The sequence below is a fragment of the Crocodylus porosus genome, unplaced genomic scaffold, assembly GCF_001723895.1.
Source record: "Crocodylus porosus isolate Cpor-Errol unplaced genomic scaffold, CroPor_comp1, whole genome shotgun sequence".
NCBI classification, from domain to species: domain Eukaryota; kingdom Metazoa; phylum Chordata; order Crocodylia; family Crocodylidae; genus Crocodylus; species Crocodylus porosus.
In genome coordinates this window covers 25,517,674-25,544,406 of record NW_017728918.1, presented here as the reverse complement: position 1 = coordinate 25,544,406, position 26,733 = coordinate 25,517,674, and the positions used below count along the sequence as shown (strand labels likewise).

General features: G+C 42.4%; 1 protein-coding gene across 1 annotated transcript in view; it reads left to right on the top strand.

Annotated features, from left to right (window-relative positions):
- The first annotated feature begins 299 nt into the window (after positions 1–299).
- Positions 300–26,733, top strand: part of HPCAL1 (hippocalcin like 1) — a 108,808-nt gene continuing 82,374 nt past the window's right edge. Inside the window, exons 1-2 of the mRNA XM_019537410.1 lie at positions 300–401; positions 17,956–17,999. The gene's annotated coding sequence lies outside the window, so the exon portion shown is untranslated. The remainder of the gene's footprint in view (positions 402–17,955; positions 18,000–26,733) is intronic.

Genomic DNA, 26,733 nt, shown 5'->3' with positions numbered 1-26,733 from the left:
TCCCGCTCCAGGTGCACGGCCCCCCCGCGCCGCCGCTCAGTGGCGCGCGGGGCGGAAGGGCCCACGTGTGTGTGCGGGGGGGCCCCTCCCCCAGCACTTCTCAGCACTTCTTGGTACTTCCTGCCCGGGCGAGACAGAGTGGGGAGGGCGGAAGATACCAAGTGCCTCCCTGCCGGGGGGACCAACACACCGCAGCCCCCAGTCCCGCGCCGGGTGGTGGCGCTCGGCCGCGGGGGCGGGTAGTGACACCGCCCCCCCGCCCCGCCCCGCGCTGCCCAGCAGCGAAGTTCAGCCTCCCACCACCCGCGCCCCTTCCTCCCGCTCCGCGCCCCTTCCTCCGCCTGGAGCCGAGAGCCGCAGCCGAGCCGAGCCGCAGCCCGCGGGGATCGCGCCCGGACCCGGTAAGGGTCTCCCGCGGGCGGGGCGGGACGGGCGGTGGGTGCAGATCGTGGCCCTTCCCTGCCGGAGTCCGGAGCTCCCCCCGGCCTCTGCACGCGGGCTCGGGGGCCGGGCCGGCCGCGCCCCTCGCCCTGGGGGGCCTTCGGGGGCAGCGCCGGGCCGTGGCCGGACGGTCCCAGCGGCGTGGGGGAGAGGGAGCTCCGGGCACAGCGCTGCCAGGGGACACGGGGCCGGGCAGAAATCCCCCCTTCTCTCCCTCCCCACCCCGTTGTTGGGAGCCCCTGGGTGCAGCCTGTGGCTCAGCGCCTCCGGTGTCCCACTGGAGTTCCAGCCAGGCCGGGCGAGCTCCAGGAAAGCCGCCGCGCGCGGTCCCTGCTGTCGCCCGAAGCGCAGCCCTGGGAGCAGTTAATCTGCCGTGACTTTGAAGCGTCCTGCCCCTCCTTCGGGACCTGCGAGGTAGAGTCGCACGCACGCCCCTACCGCATCCCCGCTCTCTTGCTCACGGTGGGCTCCTCTGTGAGGAGGGTGAAAAAAGGGTGATGATGACCCAACGTTGCTCTGCTGAAACCTAAAGCAGCCCGATTGCCTTTGCAAATCTTCCTGTGTGCTGCACTGTGCGTCTTGCTGACAGGCAGTCTCTCTGCGTTGTCTTGTGCTCTCCCGTTTGTCCGGACACCTCTTATCTCCCATTTCATACCTAGGCGTGGTTTACACTGAAAAGTGTTGCCAGCACAGCCGAGTGGGGAAAAAAATCACATTCCCAATGGATGTGGCTGTCCTGGCAAAGACAACTGGAGAGGCAAGTGCACCAGCAAAAGGGAAAGAAAACACCCCTCCCCCCCCTTTTCTCCCCAAACGCAAAACTTTTTTTTTTTCTGGCATAGCTTATTTCTTTCAAGGAACTGGCAACTGGCAATATAGCTTGCACAGGCTTTTCCCAGTCATACAGCTCTGCTGGGGCAGTGATACAGATGCACTTCATTTTAACTGTAGGCAGGCCCATTGACTGTTGTTTTCTGTGCCCCGGCTGTCACTTTGTCTGAGTCTGGGCAGCTCCTAGTACAGAGAGATCAAGCTAGAACTCTTGGGTACTTTGGTAATACAGCTGCTACTGTACCCATATAGTAGCTTTGAACTAACACTGAAGATTACTTTGTAGCTCAAAGGATTAAATTTGACACATGGTTGCTTTTTTGCACAGGCATGTGCTCTATGACTAGAAATGGTAGTTTTCCCATTAAACAGTAGTGCAATCTGGTTATGCAAACCACTTTTTCGAGAGCATCAGTTCTTACTCAAATGAGGTAGAAATGCTAGTACATCAAGTAGGCGGTGATTGGGCTGAGACTTCCGAGCTGCAGGCTTGTCCGTGTTGTGGCGGTGCATAGGGATGTCTTTAGATAATGAAGTCGAGTCTTTGCCCGCATACAAAATGTGCTGATATTTTAGGGAAAGGGATTATTGCTTTTCTGAAGAGCTGCTGATATTTTCTGCAGGTACGACTTTAGGTCAGATTTAGTAACAAGTTCAAGGCGTTACCCACTGAATGGAAATCAGGCAAACTTCTTAAAAAATGTTTTTGCACCTTGGTTTGTAGTACTCAAAAAAAAGTATTGATGTAGGACCAGGTTTTGGGACATTATCAGAAAAAAAAATATACTGTCGTTAGGCACAAGGGCTTCATGGAGTTGAGCTTTTAATTATACTAAGCATAAAATACTTTGAATCGGTGCCTGAAATTCTGCTTGCTCCAATACTGTGCTATCGTTCTGAAATCTAATAAATGCATAAGCTTGATTAGCTTCACCCTGGCAGTCTTTTGCTGAACAGAAGCTTTAGACTGGGTTAGCAAAACTTTGATTTCTGCATGTCTTGACTCCTCCAGCAAGCATGACTTTTCCCTATCATCACATTCTGTTTAACAGTCTGATAGCAAAGTAATTGTGTACCCTTTAACAAAATAATAAGGTTAAATAACTTCCTGATGTGCCTCAGCAGTTGGGAGGAGGGGGGGTGGAACCTCAAGCAAATCCCCTGGAAAACCTTGTCTTTTTCTCAAAGTGGGAAAAATTGTTCTTTTTAACTGGCGACGTATCCATTCAAATGAGCACTACTGTGTACATTCCTCTTTGACTATTAAGTATGAGATGGAGGACGAATCCCCTCAATCTGACACGGGTGTAATTCCCATGAAGAATGCAATGTCTAGTGAGAAATGATAGTTATAACTCATTAGTGGAATAGCAAGTTTTAGAGGGCATCTGAATTACTACCATGGAAGAAATCGTGAACAGTATTTATCTCTTCTTACTGTACCTCGTCTTTATCCCTTTTTGAGAAAGGAGCAGACTTGCATGCAGGCAGCCAAGAAGGAACCAGGTAGTTTATAGGATTTACCTTGCATGTTAAACAAGATATTTCTCCCTAAAAAAGCAGCACTCTGGAAGAAAATGTCCCTTATATCCAACACTTTTTTTTTTTTTTGAGTGACCAATCTACTATATCGTGGGACACTGTCAACTTAAAATCCAGTTGCATCAAAATCAAAATTCTGAGTTAGATGTGACTTTGGCAGTGATGCATTTGAGACCCTCTTGGGTTGGGTTTGTTTTTTTTTGGTTTTGGGGTTTTTTTGGGGGCGCGGGGACTTTACAATTGCATTTTTTTTAAAAGGGGCTTTTCCCTCTCCTTTTACTCCATGTGATACCTATGTAGAAAAGAGCCTGACAGTAAAGGGGAAATCATGTAACTAAACAGGGTGAACAAACCAGGAAAAATATTTTGCTGGTAAAACTGATGTCTTCCTAAAGATGTCTTATGCTGATGCCACCCCTTTAGGTGCCTCAGTAATGTTACTGAAATACAGTGGTTAAATGAGAACAGGCATCTGCAGAGTCTGAGGGGCCAGGAAGGTTGATGTTGCAAGCAGGATGGGAACTTGACAATGTAAGATGCTGTTTGAAAAGCATCAGATGAGGACCTGACCACTTTGCCAAGATAAAGGATAAGCTCATGCAGCTGACTGAGCAATCGGATTGCATTTTTCCTGTTTTGGACAGAGTTTCTATTGTAACAAATTAACTAGTATACTAATCATGTTGGCAAAGGTGTTTGTTTTTGATTCCCAAAACACTGAGCATGCCAGCATGTGAATTGACTACTCAAAAAAAAAAAAAAAAAAAAGGCAGAAAGCATTTCATTGTGAATGTCTGGGTTTGCATTAGTGCTGGGGCATAAACTATGGCTCCTATAGTTTCTTGAAAATACAAACATGACTCTTGACAAAGAGGGGTGGTATAGCTTAGGCTTCAGTTAAGGAAATACATCTTGCTTGAAAGTTGGCACGTGTCTTGTGCAAAGTCATTTTCAAACTGGCGGAGGCGGGAGTGGGAGGGAGAAAAAGACTGCCTTCTGGGGGCCAGAAGCCAAGAATGTGTGGGCGTAATGTGAGTCTTTTTTTCCCCCGTGTTTTTAATTCACCTCTGTACAGAGCAGACTAGCACATCTACATGGCACGGGGAGGCCTGCTGATGCTCTGTGGTTTCAAAGTTGTTTTTTTTCCCTTTCAGTTTTTAAAGTGTATTATGAATGGAATTCTTCTGCTCTTGGCAGTTCTCCCATGAAGTAAAGGGAGAAAAGCTCAGAGTTGTATTGCAGTTGGCCACAGCAGAAGCTAATTCTGGTTTGTAGGGCATCATCTGTTTTCTATATTGGGTTTTTAGTAGTAAATAACATTTCTCAAATCTTTTTCTACATCATGTTTCTCAGAATAAAGCTCTTGTGGTGATGGCAAAATATTTTATTTTTTTAAAGCTGGCTATTGGTTATGAAGATAGAGTGTGCTTGTAAAGGTCATGTGATTTATAACCACTACCACTTTTTTTTTTTAAATCCCTGTTAATTAAACAACGTAGGGTTTAAAAAGATGCCTAATAGTGAGGGTTTCTTACTATAGAAGATGGGGAAGGGGAAGTCAAGTGTATATGTCAAGTGTATAATGATTGCAACTTGATTTTTGTTGTCCTTTTTTCTGAAGGAGAGAGGGCAAGAGCAGCATAAAATTTGGCATAAGACAAGAAGAATCTCTTGGTTCATTCACATCCTCTGCTGTTGCATGGTGTCACATCAGATAAGTCTTCAAAAACTCCCCAAGCTTCAGCTTAACACTAGTGTAACTGTTAAGCCCCAATCATTCTTATAGGAACATATTCCAGAATCTCACTGCTCTGGTAGCCATAAATACATTTGGGTTGAATATTGGAACTAGTTTATGTACATTTTGTCCTTGTATGATGTTTTTCTATTTAGCTCCCTTCCCCACCACCTAGGTTTTATCCTCCTGATGTGTTCATAGACACAAATTAACTGACACAGAAACAAATTAATTCTCGAAAAGGAAATGGGGAGCAAGAAGCATAAGCATAGGAATAGACTTAGTAGGCAGTAGAAAGCAAGCGGTGATTAGACACCATTTTGATTTTTAATGGGTTGGGATGTATTGCACTTAGAGTTTATATATGCCCATTTGTTTCAGGAGTGCCCTAGGGGCTTTCTTAAAATATGATGATCCTTTGCAGTAGCACACACAGAAGGTGCTCTGATTGAATCCTGTTAATAAAAAAAAAAACAAAAAAAACACACCTAGGATAAAATAAAAAAGGGTTTCAAATACAGATGCTTTTAAATTGCTGCTTTGTGACCGATCTTGGTAATACAGTTAGAGCCATTTAAATGAAAATTATTCCAGGGTAATTAATGTTGGTGAAACCTGTCTTTCCCATCTCTGTGCCTTTTGCACTCTGGTAAAGTGCAGCAAGTATGGGGTAACTGGTTTAGCCTCTCACTACTGGAATTTTAAAATGTCTCTGCAGATGTAAACAGTTTAATTATCTTCTGACTTCAGTAGAGCATTCCCTATCCACACTTAAGTCAGATGATCTGCATTCATATAACGTTTTTGTTAAGAGAATCATACCTGATACCTTTTAATATGCACTGCCTGGCCTGCCATCCTGAAGTTGACTTGCAGTGCAGTACCTTAGGTGTGTTACATACTAAGTTTCAGCATGTATGTAGATTGCTTTCAAGCTGTTGAAAAACTATTAAATAGGAACATTCAGGGAACAATCTATCTAATACAACATGAAAGGTTGAAAAGCTTGTTATTTTTCAAACCCAGATTAATTTGGGAGGAAACAACCTCTGAATAGTCATATACTATAGGGTGGTTATTTTTCTTTTTTCTCCAAAAGTTGTCTCTCTTAAAACCTTCCCTTGGTGCAGTTTGCAATTGACAGGAGTCCTCTCAGTTGTCTGAAAGAGAATAGGAAAAAATCCTTTAGACTCACCTGTAGAACTAAGGTTAAAGAGGAGCTTTAATTCATGCAACGTGTGTTCCTCTCCTATCACTGTAAATTTGAGTTTCAACCTTTTATACAGATGGTTCTAACGTCGATCAGTTATGGAGCCTAAGCGGCATAGTTTACTCTGACTATGGAGAGGAGGAGAGCAGAGCATTCCTGCCATTAAAATATAAATAATTTAACTTCCTTTCCATTAGAACAGACTCTAATTTTATATGCCCAAAGTTACAATGGGCTCTGGTGTGTCATCTTCTGGTGAGGATTTGTATCTTTAGGAATTTGCTCATGTATACTAGTCTGAGTTTGAGGAAACTCCAGGTAGGGCCCACTGATATTGCTCTGCATTTAGGTGATTTGGTTTAGATTAGCTTTGTTTGTTCCCAGTTTCTTTTTCTAGTTTCTTGCTGCCTGGACTAACACTAGATCTGCTGAGTTTAGCCCGTGACAGTACCTTATCATTTTGGGATGGTGAGGGACGGGAACGGACATAAAATAAAAATACCTGTCTGCTATGCTATATAAATGAATTGCTTTTCATGAATAAACTTGAAATTCTTTCCCTTTGTTGGATCATACTATGTATTTATATGTATGTATGAAGCTCACAGACGATTATGAAGCATTTTTACTGTAGTACTGGCTTTAAGAGCAGGTGATAAGTTTCTCAGTGCACCAGTCACTGTAAAAAGTTGAGCTGTCTGTTATGGCTTGCTTACATAGACTTACATAAGCAGTTCTATTCAGTCAAGGGGGATAGCACTGCACATAAATGCAGAAGTGGTTAGCTGTGTTAGTCTAAAGTCAGCCAGAAGGCAGGACACAGTGGCATCTTAGGCCCCTGACAGATGTTACATTTTAAGATGCAATTAGTCTGTTAATTGCCCCTTAAATAGTAACTGACCTCATGTTCAGACAATTCCCCAAAAAGGGAACCCAGCCACAAGAATATTATACAAAACATATGATATTTTGTACCCAGTTTCCGTTGTGTCTTAAACCGAATATGTGGAGCTGGAGTCCAGCATGGTGGGGCAGGAGCTGCCCACTGCCACGTCCCTGCCCTACCTTCTGCCCAGAGCAGCACGGGGAGGAGGAGAAGCCGCTGGTGGCTGTGCGCAGTGGCTGGGGCTAGGACCATCCAGTGAGTGTGAACGTGGGTGGGAGCACAGTACAGGCTGCCCTGGGCAGGAATGGGCAGGACTTGGTCTCATGCAGAGTACCACAGGGGTGCTGTGGGTTGGATACAATCAATTGGTGGGAAAATTAGTTGGTGGGCCAGATCCAGCCCATGGGCTATGTTTTGCCCTTCCCTGGTCTAGAGCTGTCACATAGACCAGAGAAAGTTTCGTTGTTCCTTTTGCAGCAGTTGCACCATCTGTGTCTGTCCCTGTAACACCTCACTTTCCTCATGGACTGATGAGGCAGAGGAGGAACCTTGGAAAGGGAGAAGTAGTGACTGAGGAACCACCTGCTGCAGCTGCTAGTTTATTGAGTGCCAGATGTGTGCATCCAGAAGGCTGGTGCCCAAGCAGCAAAATAATCCTGACCTCCTCTTTCCCTGCCTAGATTTCAAGTGTAGTCCATTTAAGACTGAAAAAGGGCTTTGCCCTTCTCCAGTCACTGCTGGTTAAGTGTGCTGCCCTGCCAGTGCTGAGGCCTCAACAGCTCCCAAACTACCTAGCTCCCCCATTTTCAAGGCTTTTAATAGTTGCTATCTAGGCTGCTTTGAAAAAACTGGAAAATGAGGGGAGATGGTTTCACAGCTGCTAACCAGCTCCTGTCCTTTTCAAGGTACCCTTTCAGTAGCAGCCCTTTGACAGTTGCTTCCTCCTCTTTGTTTCTGACACAGTTAAAGGGAGTTATAAAGTAGATAGTTGCTGTTAGTGACTCTGCAGTTAACCCAAGCAGAAGCTGGGCTGAATGAAACAGCTTCACAATGTGCAGTGTATGCGCTTAACTGATGTGCAGATAGCCAGATTTGTAACAATGTTAGTAATGGGCAGTAAGTTGGGACCAGCAAGCATTTAAGTGTATTATGCTTAGGTGTGGATCCATATTCTTTCTGTATCTAGGCCAGCTGATCCTTACTGCACCAGCTGTAGTTCAGACTGCCATAAACTCCTCCAACTGAGCTTAGACAGTCCTTATCAGCCTGCCAGGCTACCAATCCTGAGCTTGGTCTAGACCAGGGGTGGCCATTCTGTGGAATGCGTGCCACAAATGGCACAGGTAGTAGCTGTGTATGGCTTACGGCAGATTGGACAGAGAGTAGGATGCAGATGATGGGGTTTGAAGTGGGATTGAGGGGAGGGATAGGACCCAGCCTTAATTTGTGGCACACCTGCCAAAGAGGTTGGCCCCCACTGGTCTAGACTCAAATTTTACCTGCAAAATTAAGTTGTTAAAACAATTTTACCATTAGCCAAAATAATGGTAAATAATTAGCTGTCGATAGATGTATTAGCGAGGGCACAATACATTTGCCAGAAAAAAGCTGCATCTCACCGGGGGGCTTGCCTGTATGCCTTTTCCTGAGTCTGAATTGGCAGATCCTTTTAAATGTGCACAGATCCTTAGAGATTTGAGTGCCATTGTCTGTGAGAGAAGCCATGCTAATGCTAATCTCAGGTATGCTTACAAATGGGTCCCTGTATACTCTGTAACACAGCCGCATTCTGGGGCAAAAACATCTAAATTCTATAGCAGTATACACTTTATTTTCTGTGAGAAATTCCCCACTCCCATCCTTTCTGAGCCCCTGCCCAAACAGCAATCATTCTCAAAAAGAAGTGCTTATAATGTACATTTATTTCTTTTCCAGCAGTGCCTGTTTTGATAATGGACTTCTTGCTTGCCTCTAGGCAGCCTAAGTCCAAATTCTTTCTTCCCTCCCCTATGTATGTCAGAGAAGAAGAAGCTTATGGGAAGTTTCAGTTTCTCTTCTCTAAGGCTCTCCAGATTGTGCTTTCTTCTTCTTCAAGAGGCCCAGCTTTCCTGCTTATGTTTCTGGCTGTCTGTTCCCTGACTGCCGGCTGGTCTCCAGCTCTGGTTCCATGGAACAATGCAGAGTGTGTGCTTGTTCCAGCGCATTATCTCTGCAGGTAGACTAGGAAAACAAGGGAGCTGCAAGCAGATCCCAATAAGATGGATCAGCAGTGAAATGACAAAATTTGTCAGGAATATGACTGAGATCACAGCATCGTAGAATTAAAATCCCATATTTGTGCAGTTATGAAATTGTGGAATCCTGATGGAGATTAAGAAGTCAGGTCTTACTTCTACAGCTATTTGGAGGCTTCCTACAGACTTGGGTAGACACCAGTGCATTACTTTGCTCATTTTGTACTTCTAGTGCTAGGTTAAATGCAAAGGAAGTTTAGATTAGATATTAGGAAAACCTTTCTCACTAGCAGGGTAGGAAAACATTGGAACAGGTTACACAGAGTGGTGGTAGAGTCTCCATCCATGGAAGTTTTTAAGACCTGGCTAGACAGAGCCTTGACTGGGATGCACTAGATGGGGATGGTCCTGCTTTGAACAGGGGGTTAGACTAGAAGATGACCTCCTGAGGTCTTCCTACCCTAATTTTCTATGACTAAATGATTCTATTTGTAACAATAAGGGATAGAAATATAATTAATAAAAATAAATGAATGGTAGAATGTAGAGAATAACTCTGTCAACTGATGTAATCGATGGGAACTAGTAAATTCCATGGCTGGGTGTACACTTAATTGTGCTACCCTGGTGATGGGGGAGCAGAATACAACGGGTATATGGACAAAGTTAAAGTGATTTGGGTTTCTTTAACTTTGCAGTCCCAACTTCTATCCTTGTCATTTTAATGTGAGGTTTGGATGTCCTAACCTTCAGAAGTTTGAGCTTTTCTAGCCTTTGTGCGCTCTGATATTTTTCATATACATTAACTGATACTATTGTAGCTCCATTTACCAAAGGCTATGTTCTACCCCCTTTCTGTGGATCTACTTTACAAAATTTGCTGTAGTAAATTCTTCCCACCCCCCCCCCATGCCCATCTCTCACACAAGATAAAAAGCTGTCATTCTGCACCCCAACATGTATTCAGTTCTTGGTAGTTGTCATTGTGTGTAGTATGATGACATAAGAGAAGGATAAAAAGAGGAAGAGAGAGATAAGCTTCCTGAACAATGAATGTGTAGTAATATAATTGTGTTAATCTTATTGGAAAGAGTTTAACATTAAAAGAGGAAATGGAGTGAACAGCTGGCACTGTTCCAACCCAAGCTGCCTCCACCCTTTGTTAATTCTAACCCAATAGCTAGTGCCCAGTCAGACCATACAATGTGTGGCATTCGCCAGTTGGCTTTAAAAAATGCAATTCAGGAAGGAAAAAATAGAAAGTGAAGGTAATTCATCTTGTACTAGCACTTTAAAGCTTGCAAAATTTAGATTTAATCAAATTTTAATATGCTTAGTCATAGTGGAGCATTAGTGTCTCTCTCCTCTCTCTCCCCCCCCCCCCCCATTTAGTATCTGCAGTATTGCCTACTGCAATATGTGATCTTACTGCTTAAAGATTAGGTTCAATCACATAATGAGTCAGAAATTGTTGCCCTTTTTGAAACAAACAAGAAGCTTGTGTTCAACATTTAGACACTAGTATTGTCTTGAAGTCTTCCTCTCCAAAGCATGTTCAAACTTACTTAAAATTGGAATGCTGCTTACCATCATTTTTTGTTTTTTTTTTAGAGTTCAAGATCCTGGTAGAGAGAGACTGGAAGTGGCAAGTATAAAGTATTATTTAAATTGGGCACCAAAATGCCCATGCAGCAAGTTTCTGCAAGTGAGATGTGCATTTTTCCTCAATACATGTTACAGTACTAAAAAGCATCTGTTAGTAAGAAGTACTTGAGCCAAGCACCTTATACAAAATAAAAGTGCAATTCAGCTTTGGTAAAAAGGGGCAAAATTGCATTAAAATCATCTGAGTTGCATCTGCTTGTACCAGGAGAGTTATCTGCCCAATAACATTTCAGGGGGAAGGCAGGGTGGCACTTCTAGAGAGCAGCTGGTTCAGAGGCATGAATTCTTGTAGCATCCTTTTTTAATTCTGTCCCAGTTGCTTATGCCCATTCAGACAATGCAGTCAGTTTTTATTAAAAAAGCAACTGCAACAGATACTAGGAAGGGATGGGTAGAAAGAAAGCAAAGTTGTTCTAAAGAAAGGAAAGGGATGGGCAGGGGGGAGCATGCTAAGAGAGGTAATAAGTGGATTGTTTACTTCAGTTAAGATGAAGTCTAATTTTACATGAACAAGGCACTTAACATCTGGAAGACCACTGAAACTGCTGGACCAGGTAGTGGCATAGGAACATATAGTCCCAGTTGCGACCACGGTTAATACTGCCTAGTCTGTGGCTGACTTTCTGTTTTGCAGTTTCACATTCAAGTTGTTTTTTTAAAGTTTAAGGACAGATACGCTGAGGTGGAGAATGGACTGTCTAAGGAGGTTGAAGTATTCTGCCATGGGCTTTTGTGTGTTTCTGGAATCAATATAAAATTGGCATCCATTCATTTTATTTATTTATTTATTTATTTTACATAGGCATTGTCTGTCTAGTCGACATAGACAGCAAAGGGGTATTGTATTTACTGTACCATCTAACAAAGTAGGTTGTTGTTTCTGAAAGCCCATGCCTCTAAAACAGTTCATCTATAAGGTGCAACCCTCTCTATCTTCTACCTGACTTCAGATTCGCATGGCTAGCTAGCTCTATGCCAGTAATATTTCAGTACAGGTCATTGTATAGCGTTCTTGCATTTTTTTTTACTATGTCTGTTTTTTCTATATCTCAAAATTTTTGGATGCATGTTTTTATTTCTTTGTTCATATTAGTGTTGAAGAAGGATCATAGCTGCATAGGTGTAGACAGACTTGTGGTAGTTTAATAGCTTAACCCCTAAGCAGAAAATGTCCAATTAATAACCAGTCAGAGATGCTACACATCTCTGTTGAAAGAGTAGTTATTCATTCTGGATGTAATTGCCCACTATTTTAGATCCAAGAGGATTTGCTTAAGGCAAAATGTAACGGATGATGATAAGATACTTGTGAATACTTCTTTATAATTCCCTTACGAGTAGGAGTTACACTGGATAAACTAATAGGTATCATCTGACTCCAGGCAGATCTTAGATCATATTAGAAGCTTCTACCTATGTAGTAATATAAATTGCAAAAACAACCTTGCATTAAAATATTTTTGTTAATAAAGTGTGGTGTCAAAGATGTAGGATGCTATTTCCACATACAGAGAAGATGCAAAAAAGGGGATTTGCTTAAGAGCTGTTTTAAGCACCCAGTAAATAATAAATAGTAACATATTTTCAAGATTTGTTAACCTGTAGTTTTCTGCCTCTCGATGTTCTCTCTTCTTGGGGAACTGCAGTGCTAACTTTTTTTTAAACATTGTCTTACTAATGATTTGATGTTACTATCTTTAGCCTATACAAAAGATGGCTGAGGGGTGACCTTGTGGTTGCCTATAAATTTATCAGGGGAGGACAGCAGGGAATTGGGGATGCACTGTTTACCAGAGCGCCTCAGGGAGTAACTAGGAATAATGGGTGCAAACTAGGGGAGAGTAGATTTAGGTTAGACATTAGGAAGAATTTTTTTACAATAAGGGTGGCCAGAGTCTGGAATGGGCTTCCAAGAGAGGTGGTGCTGTCACCTAACTTGGAGGTCTTCAAGAGGAGGCTTGACAATCACTTGGCTGGGATTGTCTGACCTCAGTCCTCTTTCCTGCCGGGGCAGGGGGTTGGACACAATGTTTCATTAGGCCCCTTCAGATGCTATAATCTGTGAATCTTTCTCCAACTTTTCACTGGGCAGGGAATGAGCCTGGCTTGGTTTCAGCTTCACTGTTAAAATTACATTTACCTAACAATGCCAGATTTGCTTAGTAAGCAGTTGGCAGCTACTGTTTAATTACGAGCCACACTTCATGTTGCAAAAATGAATGTTGGAAAGCTACGTATGCCAACTGCAGAAGAAGAAACTGAAGGAATTGTCAGTTGCTGCACAATCAGTTCTTATAACCAAAGTTGTGGATTATTTTAAAGCATGAGGAATCCCAGTAGCCTAGGAACTAGGGGTGCACTCATAAAGATTTCCTTGGCCAATACAGATAGCTGATTATTAACCAGGCATATCGGCCAATACTGATCTGATAGATGATTTATAGGAATGCAGCCAGGCAGCTTGGAGAGCAGCACCCTGCAGGTAAGTTGGCTGGGGGAAGGGGCTTGAGGGAGGGAAGGAGTGTGGAGTGGCAGATTGAGGCCCCTATGGTGGGGGAGGTGGCAAAAAGGCAGGCACTGCTCAGCCAGAGCAGTGAATGGGATCCCAGGGCTGGGAGTTGTATGAAGTGGTGGGTGGCTCATCCAGGGAACATGGTGACGGGGAATGGTCATCCCTGTACAGCTGTGTGCACCCTTGGGTGAGGTATGGGGGGCATGTGCCCCCCCCCCAGATCTATGTATGGGGTGGAGGCAGGCTGCCCACAATGGGCTTAGGGCCAGGGGCAACGCCAGTCTCTTCCTGGTGAGGGGCTGGGCTGAGCACAGGCAGGAACAGAGCAGGCTCAGTTGCATGAGGCAGGCAGTGGTGGCGCTTGCCAGGGTAGCTATGTGAGAGCTAAGGTGGACTGGAGTGGCTATAGCCCCCCCTAGTGCCACCCATGCTTGGGGCATTCTACTCTGCTGCCTTTTCCTTGGGAGCCCCCTGCTGTAGGCCGTACCTCCCAAATGAGCTGCCTGGCTCCATCCCTCTCCTGGCCCTGGAGTCCCATTCACCACCCTGGCTGCCCCACCTCCTCCTTCATCATGGGGGCTGCTCTCCAAGCTACCCGGCTGCATTTCTCACTGTGTCCATGCGTCTAACTGTATGCATGCATGCCACGTTTATCAGTGACATTGGCTACACCAGCCAAAAAAAGCCAATAGCTGATAATGTTAATTTTCTATTTATCAGTGTGGATCTGGTATGCAACGGATATAACAGTACACCTCTACTGGGAATGTATTTCTGTTCAGCTGGAAGTTGTAAATGGTATTTGAAGTAAAATCCATGGGGAATGTCTTGGGTGCCTCACCATAGCTATTTCCTAGAATTCTAAGTGTTCTATAACTCAGTGAATTGATGTTTCTTCATGCTTTTTAAGACTTCTGGCTAACCTGAAGCTAATATTTAAAATGGTCCCTATTGTGGACTTCTAGCAGGAATGTTCAGTTTTGTCTGTGGTCTTATCTCACCATATGCATTCAAGGTCTAAGGAGACTAGCATACTCAAATATTATGGAAATAAGGGCCATTATGAGTACCCTTAATAAATAGAAAATAATGCATACCATGGATACCAGTAGAGGAAGGAGGGATGAACAACAGGTCATGCTGCTCAGACACTACCTAAACCTCTCTATGCAGCACTGGGGGAGGAGTACATCTGTACTTTAGTTATAGCAATGACAGCATTGTACTGTGGATTTGGCTTTAAATTCATTTGCTGAAGTAGCAATAAGCAACCTAGCCACAGCACAGAATTTGGTGTGGTCTGCAAGACCTGCCTCAAAAGGCAGGGTGAAATAGCCTATGCTGAGTTCTGAGCCACTGTGGTTAGACCACTGCAGCTTCCTTACCTCGCCAGGTTAAAGCTAGCTCAGGCATGTCTATACCAAGTCACTATAAATGTACCTTGAGGAGAAATAACTGCTCTTCCAACTGTCCAAACTCAAGGCTAACAACACTGTCATGCAGTATCCTTCCCTCCCATAATTTAACAGAATTGAGAGAACTGTACGGAGCTCTGTTTCTTTGGGTCACAGTATCATATTCATCCACTGGTCACAAAGAAAATTAATTAATTTAACACTGCTTTTATGACTGGCAGTTGCATGTTTGTACAACTGCATTACCCAGTAGATCAGGGGTGGGTAAAATGTGGACTGGATGTGGTCCGCCAGGCCATTCTATCCGTTCTGCAGAGCCCCTAAAAAATGGAGAAAATCGATATATATCTACCCCTGGCTGCCTGTCATGCGGCCCTTGATGGCTTGCCAAAACTTAGTAAGCGGCCCTCCACCCAATATAATTGCCCGCCCCTGCAGTAGATTTATGAGGTCTAGATTATAGATGCAGCAATTATATGAGAGTTAGGGTGGGGAGGAAACGTGGTGAGAGGAGCCAGAGAGATGCATCCTGTAGAGCAGGAGGCTGACTGGCATGCGTTGGCCAGACACAGCATGTCACTCGGTATAAGGAAGGTATAAGGAAGAAATTGTTAGAACGGTCTCAGTGGATGTTTAGTGCGCTGGCTTCTGCACGTTGCAAGTTGGAAATGGGCTAGAGAGAAAAGTCAAAGATGTGGCCAAGGCAAGTCTGTTGTGAAAGAACAGGGTGGTACACAGTGGAAGTGTTTTGGCCTTTTTATATCTGGGACTGGGAGATGGTTGCAAGAATATTGAGTAGACTGCAGGATTTTAGGGCTTATGAACAGTCACTTATTTGCATTCAGAAAGATGGTAAGCTTAAATTGGCAGATTCTGAACAAGCAAAAAGCTGTAGGTAACCACGATTTGTTACTTGGGAAAGGGAGAGCAAAGGCTGTCTTTATCTGAACAAGGTTTGCTGGCATGTACTGTAAAAACAAAAAAAAAACAAAAAAAAACAAAAAAAAACCAAAAAAAAACCCGATCAGCTAGAGAGAAGCCTTATTCCAAAGGTAGCTTTAATAACAGTATTGATTTGCCTTAATGTTTGCCTGTGAAAGCTGAACTTCCAAGACTTTGGTAGATGCTTTTTAATGTTGATTACTACTATTGATTGATAATATTATCAGCAAAATGAATGTATATGGCACCAGTGCAGAGTGAAACTATTTCTGCTATAAAGGAAGAGAGTCTACTATAGGTCAGGCTCCTTACTGGAGAGAAGCCTACTTGTAAGAATAATGGCCATGACAAAACATGAAGAAAAAGAGGATAACATCTCCCCAAGTCCAAGAAGATGTTGAATTTAAAATGCCCCTTCAATAATTAGCTTCTATATATGGAAAAAGTATAAATTTATTATAATTTCCTGTGTAGGGTCATCTTAAATTTGTTTCTCCCACCACTGCCATGGGGAAAGCAGAGGCAGGTGGTGCCTACCACTTGTCTCCCCTGCAGCCTGCCCATCTGGTGCCTCCACCCCCTGTTGCCTCTGCCCCCAGCTTGATCCCCACACCCTCTGTGCCTTCCTCAGTTTACTGTCAGGTGCGGCTCCAGTTCCATTGACTCTTGGGCATGGAGCACATGCCAACTCCAACCCATGCCTGGCCATGCAGCAGCATCCCAGGGCTGGAGCTATGCCATTGCTGGTTGGCCAGGTAGGGGATTGAGCTTGCATGGACTCCCTGCCTGAAACAGAACAAGCCTAAGGTGTCTGACAGGAAAGGGCAAGGGAAGGAGAGAGGGTAGAGGTTGTGAAGGAGGAGGAGGTGAAGGAGCTGCAGCAGTCACCTCACCCTGGCCTGACTCGGGCTTAGAGCCAGAATCAGCTGCAGCAGTCTCCTGCCTCCCACTCCACCTTCTACTTGAATCTAAGATGAAGGACTTTTTTCCCTCATGCTGAAAGGGGAAGGAGAACATAGTTTTGGATTTAAGTAAATGTGGTAATTTTAGATTGCACAACCCAATGCTTCAGGGGACACATTTGCAGTACAGGCAATGGATCATCGTAGGGTGAAGGGATGCTTTGCCTCCTGTATGTGGGCACAATGGAATTAAAGTAAGACTGTATCTTGACAGTTAACCTGATTCCACTGAAAGTCTGCATGACTGGTGTGGTGTCTCCGAGCTGTCCTACAAGTGAATGGTATAATAGGTCTGAAATGGAAATTTGTAATAGGTCATGCTTGGGATGCACTCTCAACAAGGTTTGTGGTGCTGCTCATCACCCAGAAGGGGTGCGACCTAATTGTATGTGTTCTTTTAGTAGCTGGCTGCCACTGAGGCCAAAAGCCTACTGCTTCATTTCAGATAAAGGCCTAAAGCTCAGTGACTTTGCTTAGTAGTGACCTTTTTTTTTCTGCTCAAGATTCTGGGTTCTCTCCTTGAAAATATGTTATGCAGTGTGTGTGTCCATCTTGTCTTGCATTTCAGACATTGACTTCGACGTATGTCCATCTTTAGTCCCTAGACACTGTATGGTTAGTTTAATGCTGATTGACCACCCATTCAGAGGAAAGACAGCAATGTGAATTAAAGACATTTTTAGACTATGAGGTGTCTGTTTGGGAAAGTTGAATGACTTGTGTAACGTAAGAAGTTCTCACTGTTTTCAGCCCAGAATACCAGGGTGTAGGAAGCATTACATAATATAAGCATTCATTGCATTGCTTTTTTCTGTGATTTTTGCAGCCTGCGCATAAAGATTCTTCTTGGAAGGATAATCTTCACCACCACACTGGTAGCTTTGCACTACTAATCAGGAAAATGTTAGATGGGTTCAGCCACCCTCTTCTACCCAACCCTCAAAAGATAACTGACATCTGCTTTAACTCTGCCTTGTCATTACATTTCTACTATAAATTGCTTCCAGTAATTCAGTGGTCCTTTCTTTTCCATTGACGTTGGATTTTAAATTCAGATTGATTCCCTGCAGTCCAGTTAAACTAAATTGTGTAGGATTGGAGCCAAATATTATGACTTTAAGAAATATTGTCCAGTTGTTATCCAGAAGCTTTACTTTTTCAAAAAATTTAAACTTTTGGAGCTTTTCTGTTAAATGTTGGTTGGTTCGTTTCTTTTTTCTTTCAAGGGGTGCTTGACTTGGTTTAAAATCTCTCTGAGTCTGTTTCTTCACCTGCAAAATGGGAATAATAGCATTTACTCCCAAGAAGGTACAGTTGCTAAATTAATTTGCCTGTCATAGTGTATTGTACTGCTGCTCATCACTGCCTCTGAGCCTCTTGCATGTAAAATCAATAGCAATAATGAAGCCCCTGGTGGGCTTTGTGGAGTCTCTAGAATTTGTATTTTTTAGCTTTTGAATCCTTGGCTGTAAGGTACCATAGAGATGGAAATAGTCATCAAAAGTGTAAGTCATGTAAAAGACTGACTGAAAGGAAAGCTATATGTAAAGTATGTATTTTTGTGCTCTTTCCTTCAGGCAAGTGAAGCCATTGAACTTGCTCTGAAGTTCCAAGATAGGTGGTAAGTACTTTTCAGCTTTTGCTCTTCGAAGGCATCAGATGAACTGGCAAAATAGAAAGTATAGATCTTAAATTAGTCTGCAGCAGGTATTAATCTTCTGTATTGAATTACGTTTAGGGTCCTTTTTAGAGACAAGGTGCCCTTCATTTTGGATTTGATGAATGGGGTTTAAAAAAAAGGTTTTAATCTATATTTTCACACTAGAATCAATTTCCTGAGAATTAATTATCTTTTTTTTTTCTTTTTAAGACTAATTTATTTAAAGCTTGACTCCAGTGGGGGAAATTTGCCCAAATTTGGTTGTATTTTCAAGTAATAGTCTATACTGCCCCATGGGACTGCAAAGTCCTTTTCATTTCAAAGGGCAGATTATCTATTAAAATTTCATTCTGTCCAATTAAGCAGCTCAGGGTAACCTGCCCAGCTCACTTTTGCCTTTACTAATATGATTACTATGGCTCATGTCTTAATACCATACTGCTGTGTATTTCATACGTATGTATGTGCTTATAAAGAGGAAGCTAATAAAACTAGTTAAAATACCACTAAAATAGTCAGAAAATGTAAAAGGTAAGAATCCTACAGAAATGTTAATATGACCACTTTACTCAAACTGCTGTTAATCAGCATAGTTCTCTTCAGTTTTGTTGAGGTATGCCCCTAAATACCAACTGAGGATGTGGACAGTTGTGTTTTCAGTGACTTGTTTCTGGATAAATATGTGTTTGACTTCTTCTTTCAATACGGAATTCTTTCCAATAAGATTAACACAATTATATCATTGCATGGTAATTGCTCAGGAAGTTTATCCTTTTACTTGCATTTGCCTAGTGCACAGGATATAAGCTATTAAATAAAGCACTTGTGTTCAAACAGGCTTGGGGTACTTGGCTGCAGTTTAATGTTCCTCCCTTCAGTGAAATAAATCTGTATTACACTAAAGTGTCTTTTGTTAGAAAGAATACCAGTGTTTTTGAGTCCAAAGGAAACTTGTTTATATGTCCAGAGTGCTAAAAAGTAGCTTCCTAGATGTTTTTAATGCATATTATACATCTTGTGTTCATGTTTGAGCATTTGTAAACTTTTGCCTAAAACGCATTTTCAATAAGTGCCCCTTTAAACTTGTTCATACTCATACAGTTGGTATAACATTAATTTAGTTCTTTCAAGAAAGGTCCATGTGTAACAAATGGAACATCATCTTACTTCGAAAATTCAAATAAAGGGCTAAGGCAAGGATTTGTACTTTTAAGTATGTTTAGTTATGCAGTCCATACGACTTAACACAAATCTTCACAAAGCTTAAACCACCTGAGGCAGATTTTCAATCTTTTGCTCCTTTTCTGACCACTCCTGTGAGTAACCGTTGCCAGTGCTGAAGGTAGGGGAGCATTTATATATCTGCATCCCAGGTATCTTATTTCTGGGACATTTATTTATCTGTAATACTTGCTCTGTTGAAACTTCAAGGGCCTCTAGTGTTTTGAGATGTTGCTAAATGAATCAAACTCTCTTCCTTAGGGTGGAGTAGAATGTAGGATCTGCCACAGTAAAGTTGCTTGACCTTTAAATACACAGTACTAAACTGTCAATTTAAATCTTACTTGTTGGCTAATTTTTTCATCCAGAATTTCAGACATCTAAAAGGGCTGTAAGTGGGGCGGGGGGGAACAAATTTAAAAAAATCTTTGCACATTCTTAACATTGGTTACTGTTTCCCCTGTGTTACTGTAAAGAACTATATTTTCAAAAATCAATTAGATTTGAGCTCCTAAGCCACTTTAAAAATGGAATTTAGTATTTAATGCCACTTTTACTTTATACCAGTGAATACCCTTCCCACTCGTTGAAGATGAAGTTTTTACCCAGCTTGAAAGGGCTTAAGCTGATGTAGTGTATTCCAGTTGGAGAACTGAAATAAGCGGTACCATTATAAGGCACCTTTATACCAGCAATTGGTTCTACAGCTGTGTTTATATTTCAGGACAAATAGTAGACTAGGATTAAGTGTAACTGTTTCCATACTGGGAATGCTACTGGTCATACAGTCAAGAATAAAACTGGACTTCTAATCAGCATGGTTATAACAGTACAATTTAAGAACTGATCTGTGCCTTAGGTGACTGTTAATTGCACTTTTCAGGTTGTTAGCCTTAATTAGTTTCCCCTGTTCTCTTTGAAGGATTTTTCTCATATGGTAATTTCAGGGCCTGGAACAATGTGGAATGGAAAGTATATTGGGTATTTGTGGGGGTGGAGATGGATGGAGTTGGAGGCAGGTGTAGTGACTGAAATAACTGTAAGCATTTTGTTTTCAGTTAACCAAACTCCAAGTCAGGTGTGCCCTATAGCAATAGTAGCTCACCGTGCTGCATGCTTTTATATATGCTTGACGGTATAAACACTCATATTTAACTGTATGAACTATTTGAATGGGGAAGAGGTGTGACTCTAAATAAATGAATGAATAAAAATACTATGGTCTCAGTTCAGAGAAATACTTAAGCATGTGCTCAAGTGTTCTTGATTGTGCAAGCTACTTAATTACGTGCCTGCATGTAGCTGCACAGTTTTCAATAGGGGCAGGTACTCGTGCTCAAAGTTTGCTATACACTTAAATAACAAAATAAAGCATCCACCTATGCGAACAAAGTACCCCAATTAACACTGCTATAAAATATTCACTCTAATTTTTTAGACTTTTATATGGTATATTATGTGGATTTAATATTGCATTAATGTATATTTAGCATTTGTATTAAAAACTTTACAGATGAGTTGTCTGTCAGTGACCAAACCAGTTTAATGGAACTTAAGCTGGTCTTTTTTGTTATTATTTTTATTCCCCCCTCCCATATTTAAAGAAAGAAAGAAAACCTACATCTTATATTTCTAACCCTACCAGAGTAGTTAGAGACTCCAGTAAATATAGATACCTTCTCATAAGTTAATTGTTGTGATGATAAACACCTTCAAATGATGCATTTGATCTTGCAGTTTGATTCCTTCCCCCCGACTCCACTGTAAAATTGTAGCTGAGAAGAATTTAGAAAGAGAAACTCACTTTCTAAATACAGCAAATAGCATCAGAGCTGTAACATAACTGTTCATGCTTTCGGGTACATGATGTCACAGTAACTGTTATCATTTAAATCCTGTAAATATATTATGTTGTGCAGGAAACATTAATGCTTGTATTATTCACCCCTACAAATAGATTTGTAATGCTCACAACAATTTAACGATTTTAAAATTAGGCTCCTGTTGTTTTTAAATTGTAATGTTTTAGAGCCTGTTTCTTCATGTTGCTTTTGGTTTAGCAAAGTCACAATATTTAGATTAGTCTTTCATGAAACAAGGTACAAACAGGAATTCAACCAGGCCCCATGATATGTCTTGCCACCGTTTATAATGTGTGCAGGAGAAATGTATTCTACCTTATCATTTCAATGTAATATTTGACCAAATGTATGCTATAATATCTTGCAGTGCAGAAAGACTGCAGTGATTGCTTTTGCCATACGAAGCTTCAAATCTTTATGGTACAAGGGGTGCAGAGGAGTTTTCCATTGACTTAGAGGGCAGAGTAGGGAACCTGCTCCTCTCCTAGCTGTGGCTGTGGCTGTTGCTGTTGATTAGATGAGCATTGAGTTATGCCCTTTTAACGGTGATTGGTCAAGTGATGTGGAGATTCAGGAATCCAAAATTGGAAGGCTAGGGGAGCAAGTGGAGGTGTTGCAGAATGCAACACTGGAGAGGGGGAGGGACCTAATCACAAAAAGCCTGGAAGACTAGGAGAAAGTTTAGGAGGTCTTTAGAGGAAGACTCTGGGGAAGGTGATTGTATGTTGTTCTTGAAGTGGGTACCAGCATTTTGAGCAGAGTGGAGTCTTGGATTGCAACTTGTTGGCCAAAGGAGAGGAAATTGCTATATGCTATACACATAGGCGAGGAAGAGAGAAGGTGGGACATGAGGTAATGGTGGAGGTGTGTGCAAGTAGTATAGATGATATAGGCACATGTCCAGGATTTTGCATTACGAAGAACCTCTGAATGCAACAGAAAACATCTTTTAGCTGGCAGGTGAATAGCCTCATCTGCATCTTCAGATGCCTCATTCACTGGGAAGTAACTTCACATTAAGCATTGAAACCACAACCAGGACTAGTGAAATCTTGATCTCACACTGATTGGAGTAGGCTAAAAGTTCTCACAGCCCAGTGAAAGGTTCATTCTGCCAGTAAATTGACTTTTTTAAACCTTTTAATCGAGACTTGAGCTGACATCTCTTCTGCCCTTATTTAAAGAGAAGGCAAGCTGTACTAAGTGGGAGTTTTATTATAATGTATGACAGTGAAAGCTAAAGCTTATTTCCAGCACAGGAAGTGGGTAATATAAAGCAACAACAGGTGTCTTGGTTTCACAAAGTTTATTTATACTTATTGTAGCCCATGCTCCTGCTCCTGAGTCCTACTTTTTTGGAAACCAAATATGGAAGCTTTTTTACTTGCCATGCTCAGTTTCATTAGGTCTTGACCATTGCACATCCAGATACTCCTCTTGTGCACCAAACCTTGTCCACCCAGCCCTCTTGCCTATCAGAACCATCTGTTTCACTGACCCCACAGTTCCTGGTTGGCCTCAGGCTCTGCTCATTCTCTTTGGGTAAAACTGCCTAGTGCCTTTGTCTGTGCCAGAGCTCCTTTGCACATGATTGTAACCGCCACTATTAGTTTGGTGAAGTCATGGAGGAGGAGGCAGGAGAAAAGCAAATAGTGGACTATGGTAAATCATGAAGTGTGGAAGGAGTTGGGGGCTGTTGCTGGAAGTTGAATGCCATTTACTTTGCCTAGTGGTCATAAAGCCCTTGCTGTTTGCTGTATCCTTATAGCTGTAAAACCTCTCTGAGTCTCTGTGAATGTTTTCTCCTGTTTCTGTTCCATACAAGTAGAGAAACTATCCAGGCTTGAGGATTTAGAAACTGCTGCGATGCAACCAGGATATTACTTTCGTTTATGTTCCTCCACCCTTACTGAGGACCAGCACTAGGAGGAGAAGGTGGCTTTTTTTTTCTGTCTGTTCAGACCTTGGCTGCTGAATCTGCCAGTAGAGATGTGAATATCATCTTGCCTTCCAGTCCCCCAAGAATGTGGTGTCACCAAAAAACACTATAAGGGGCTAGATCCCCAGCATTTTTAAAGCCAGTCACTCACTCCCTATCAAGCTTTCCTTCACCTTTAGTTTAATCCACAGTAAAGTAAACGTCAGAATGTGGTGAGCTTTTATTACCAGGTTTCCTTTCGTTGCAGGTTTTCCATGCAGGTACTTTGACAAACCATTGTCCTTATTAAAAACTCTTTATGATGCATCTCTTCCTCTGATACTTTCCTTTCTTTATTTTGCTCAGATTGTTTATCCCAGACCCCAGCAGCCTGGCTTAAGTCAACCAGAAGATTATCTTGGGTGTGTGAAACACCACCTGTACCCAGTGGGGAAAGAAGACACAAACTGATTACCCATTTGATAGTACAGTTAGCCTACCATTTTGTTTTTGCTCCTTGCTTAAAAGAAAAAAATATATAAGGAGTTTCCTTGGCATTGAACTTTGGTATTTATCTTTTTCTTCACAGTCTGATAAGATCGCTCTAGAAGGAATGAGAAGAGCTTGAATGACTGATGTATTAATATAAATATTTTCATTCCAGCCCCACTCCCTCCCCTTAGTGTAACACTAAGATACTGAAAAAAACAATCGGACAACACCATTAAGTGAAGCAGCTTGTGGGAGAGTGGCACCTAAGAACAATTTCAGGTTAAATTGTGACCATATGTTTCTAACTGAAACATGTATTTTAACTCATTTCTTCTGCTTTTCCTGTATCCAGCTTTATTCAGTACATTACATTCTTCATCTTTGATTTCCCTTTGCCCCCTGTTTTCCTCGTGTTCTTTTTATAATTCAGACCACTACTTGGAGGTTTTTTGCATTGTACTTTCCATATTTTTACTGCATTATTTAATCACTTGAAACTCTCTGAAAAAAAAATTAGGATGGATTTGCTGTGCCACATGCCTAATTTTTTTCCCCTTTTAATAAATGAAATTGCAGCACAAATAGAACATAAGCTTCTTGTACTGCTTTTCTAAAATTATAGTCAAATTTATTTGGGGAGTATTTTGAGGATAAGGTGTTGGGGAAAAAATTAAAAATATGCCTAAACTAGATTTCAGAGCTAAAACAAAGTTATGGGACATGGCATTGTTATATAATAGACAGGGCTTTTCTTCTTTTCTTCACACTAAGCATACTACAGACACTTTCCTTCTCCTATGGTTTGCATGAGCAAGTGGTATAGCATAGGAAGCAAAAAGATGAACCATGTTCTGATGCAAGCATCTCTTGTTGATTCACTGCTGTACAAACATTCGGCCTCTAAGAGCATGGGATTACAAAGCATTATCATCCTCAGATTGACTCAGGTAGTGCTATTTTTATTTAATCTGTATTAAGGTATCATTGTGAATCTTTGGTCTTGCAGCATAGAGGTAATACGATTTGCTATTTTTATAAAAATTAACATGGTTGTACAAATCCTGTCAATACCAAGAACTGAAAAGATTAGTCATGAGCTCTATGCTCCCTTTTGGTAGCAAGTAGCTATATTTTTTGTATTCCTCTAACCTTTGCCACGCTGGCCAGCCTTGGAAGCGTAGACTCATATTTGGCTTGTGGTGAAGTCTTTTCTAATTGCTGTTCCAGTGACAAAGCCTGGCCCTGAAACAGAACCTGCCCAGGTAGTTTCTTTGTTTCCAGTGGGACTGCTTTTGAGAGTAAGAATTCCTCACATGAGGTCAGGCTGGTAGGGCCCTTTTTCATGGTCCACAACATAGTAACTGTGCAAAAATCATCAGCAGAAACTTCCTGCAGTGTTGGTGGGTTTTGTCCTTTGACAGTATGTATAGGTAGAAGAGGAGGGCTTGTGAAGGAAAAGAACTTAATCAGACGATGTCAATTTGTGGCCATGTTATCTGGTTACCTGAGCAACCACTCCTAGATGTGTAGATAGCAGTGGTTTTATGAATTCAACCATTAGGGACTTGCCTGACTAAATCAGACAAACAAGGTTTGGTGCTCAGAGTCAACATATGGGGTGCGAGTTTTTCCTTGTTCCTCTGTTATCACTGTATAATCGCTTGCATCTTTAAACAAAAATTATTTTATGACCTGTCATTAAGATAGTTTCTGTTGAAGTACAGTAACCTATTGCCAAATAAGTACTATGTCAGTATAATTCTGACAACCTCACAGAGCTGACTGATGTAGCTAAACTGTTGCATTAAAGGATATGGGACCTTTGAATTTGAAAAGGAAAAGAATTGCAGTAGTAAATACAAGAGTAAGGCAATAAAAAGATGCAGACAGGGAGGTTCTGTATGACCTGTGGTTGAAATTTACAATCCAGGTAGTTTTAAAGGTACCTTACTTTGAAAGTGGCTACAGTTGGTAACAACTGCTAGGATATTTGGAAGTTAGGCCACTTGAATTGTGGGTTGATGAAAAGAAATGACTTAACAGCTTTATAAAGTAACTTTAGGAGTAGAGCTGTTCAGAAACTTGCAGGCGGAACATTTTCTATGAGCATGCCGGTCCATTGCAGCTGGGTCATTCAGTCTTCCTGACAGTTTTTTCCCAGCCACAAACCTGCACATCACAATTCTCAAATTTCTAACCCTCGGGTTCCCCAGCTCACCTGGCAGGCTCATAGGGGAGCTGAGATGCCCTGGGAGTCCTGGCTCCCAAGTTCGCAGGCTCCTTTGCAGCTCACTAGATGGTCAGCTGTGGAGCAGGGCTTCCAGGCTCCCACTTACTTGTCAGCCTGTCCAGTCAGCTGGTAGCAAGCTGGGGCCCGGGTAGTCCTTGTGAGCACAAGCTCTTAGGCTGCGACTCCAGCAGCCCAGGTTTCCAGGTCTACATCTCCACAGTGGACGTGGACCAGAGCAGTGGTTCTCAACCTTTTTAGCCTCGAGGTTCCCTTCCAGTCTCTAAGGAACTGAGAAACATTGAGCTAGAATTTTAGCTGGTGCTCGATTCTCTCCCACTAAACATTAAAGTTCAAATTCCAGATAATGTCTACTACTTGAGATACAAGGAATATCATTTTTTCCCCTCCTTTTAAAGGCACATAAACAAAGATTTTCATTGCCATGGCTTCACTTTTAAACTAACACGCTTGACATGCTGGCAATGGGGACAGGGCCTTACCCCACTATGTCCTACTTTTTTTTTCTTCACTGTCTGTCCCCTCCCCACCTGTGGTCTGTACCTGAGGGGCAAGGGCTGCCCCCACCAGCGCAGCCATTTCTCCAGAGACTTGCACACCACTGACTAGAACCACAGTGCACTGTCAGCCCCTCCTGCTGGCCCTGGGAGCATGGGAGGAACTGGGGAAAGAGCTAGGCTGAAAAATAGGTCACAGTGGCCCAACATTGGCACACCCGTTTGCCTGCACAGAGGTAGCTGGTGCAGGGGCTTGCCAAGAAGTGGGGACCAGCCATAGGTGCTGCTTGTCTGCAGTCTGCTGGCGTACCTGGCAGGGAGGAGGAATCATAGCACAGCACCCTTGGGAGGATCTGGTGGCACCCTGGGATGCCACGACACCTGGTCGAGAATCACTAAGCTAGAGATGCCAGGGTTGTTCCTTTCATGGAAGACCCAGAACTTTAGACTTTCTTTC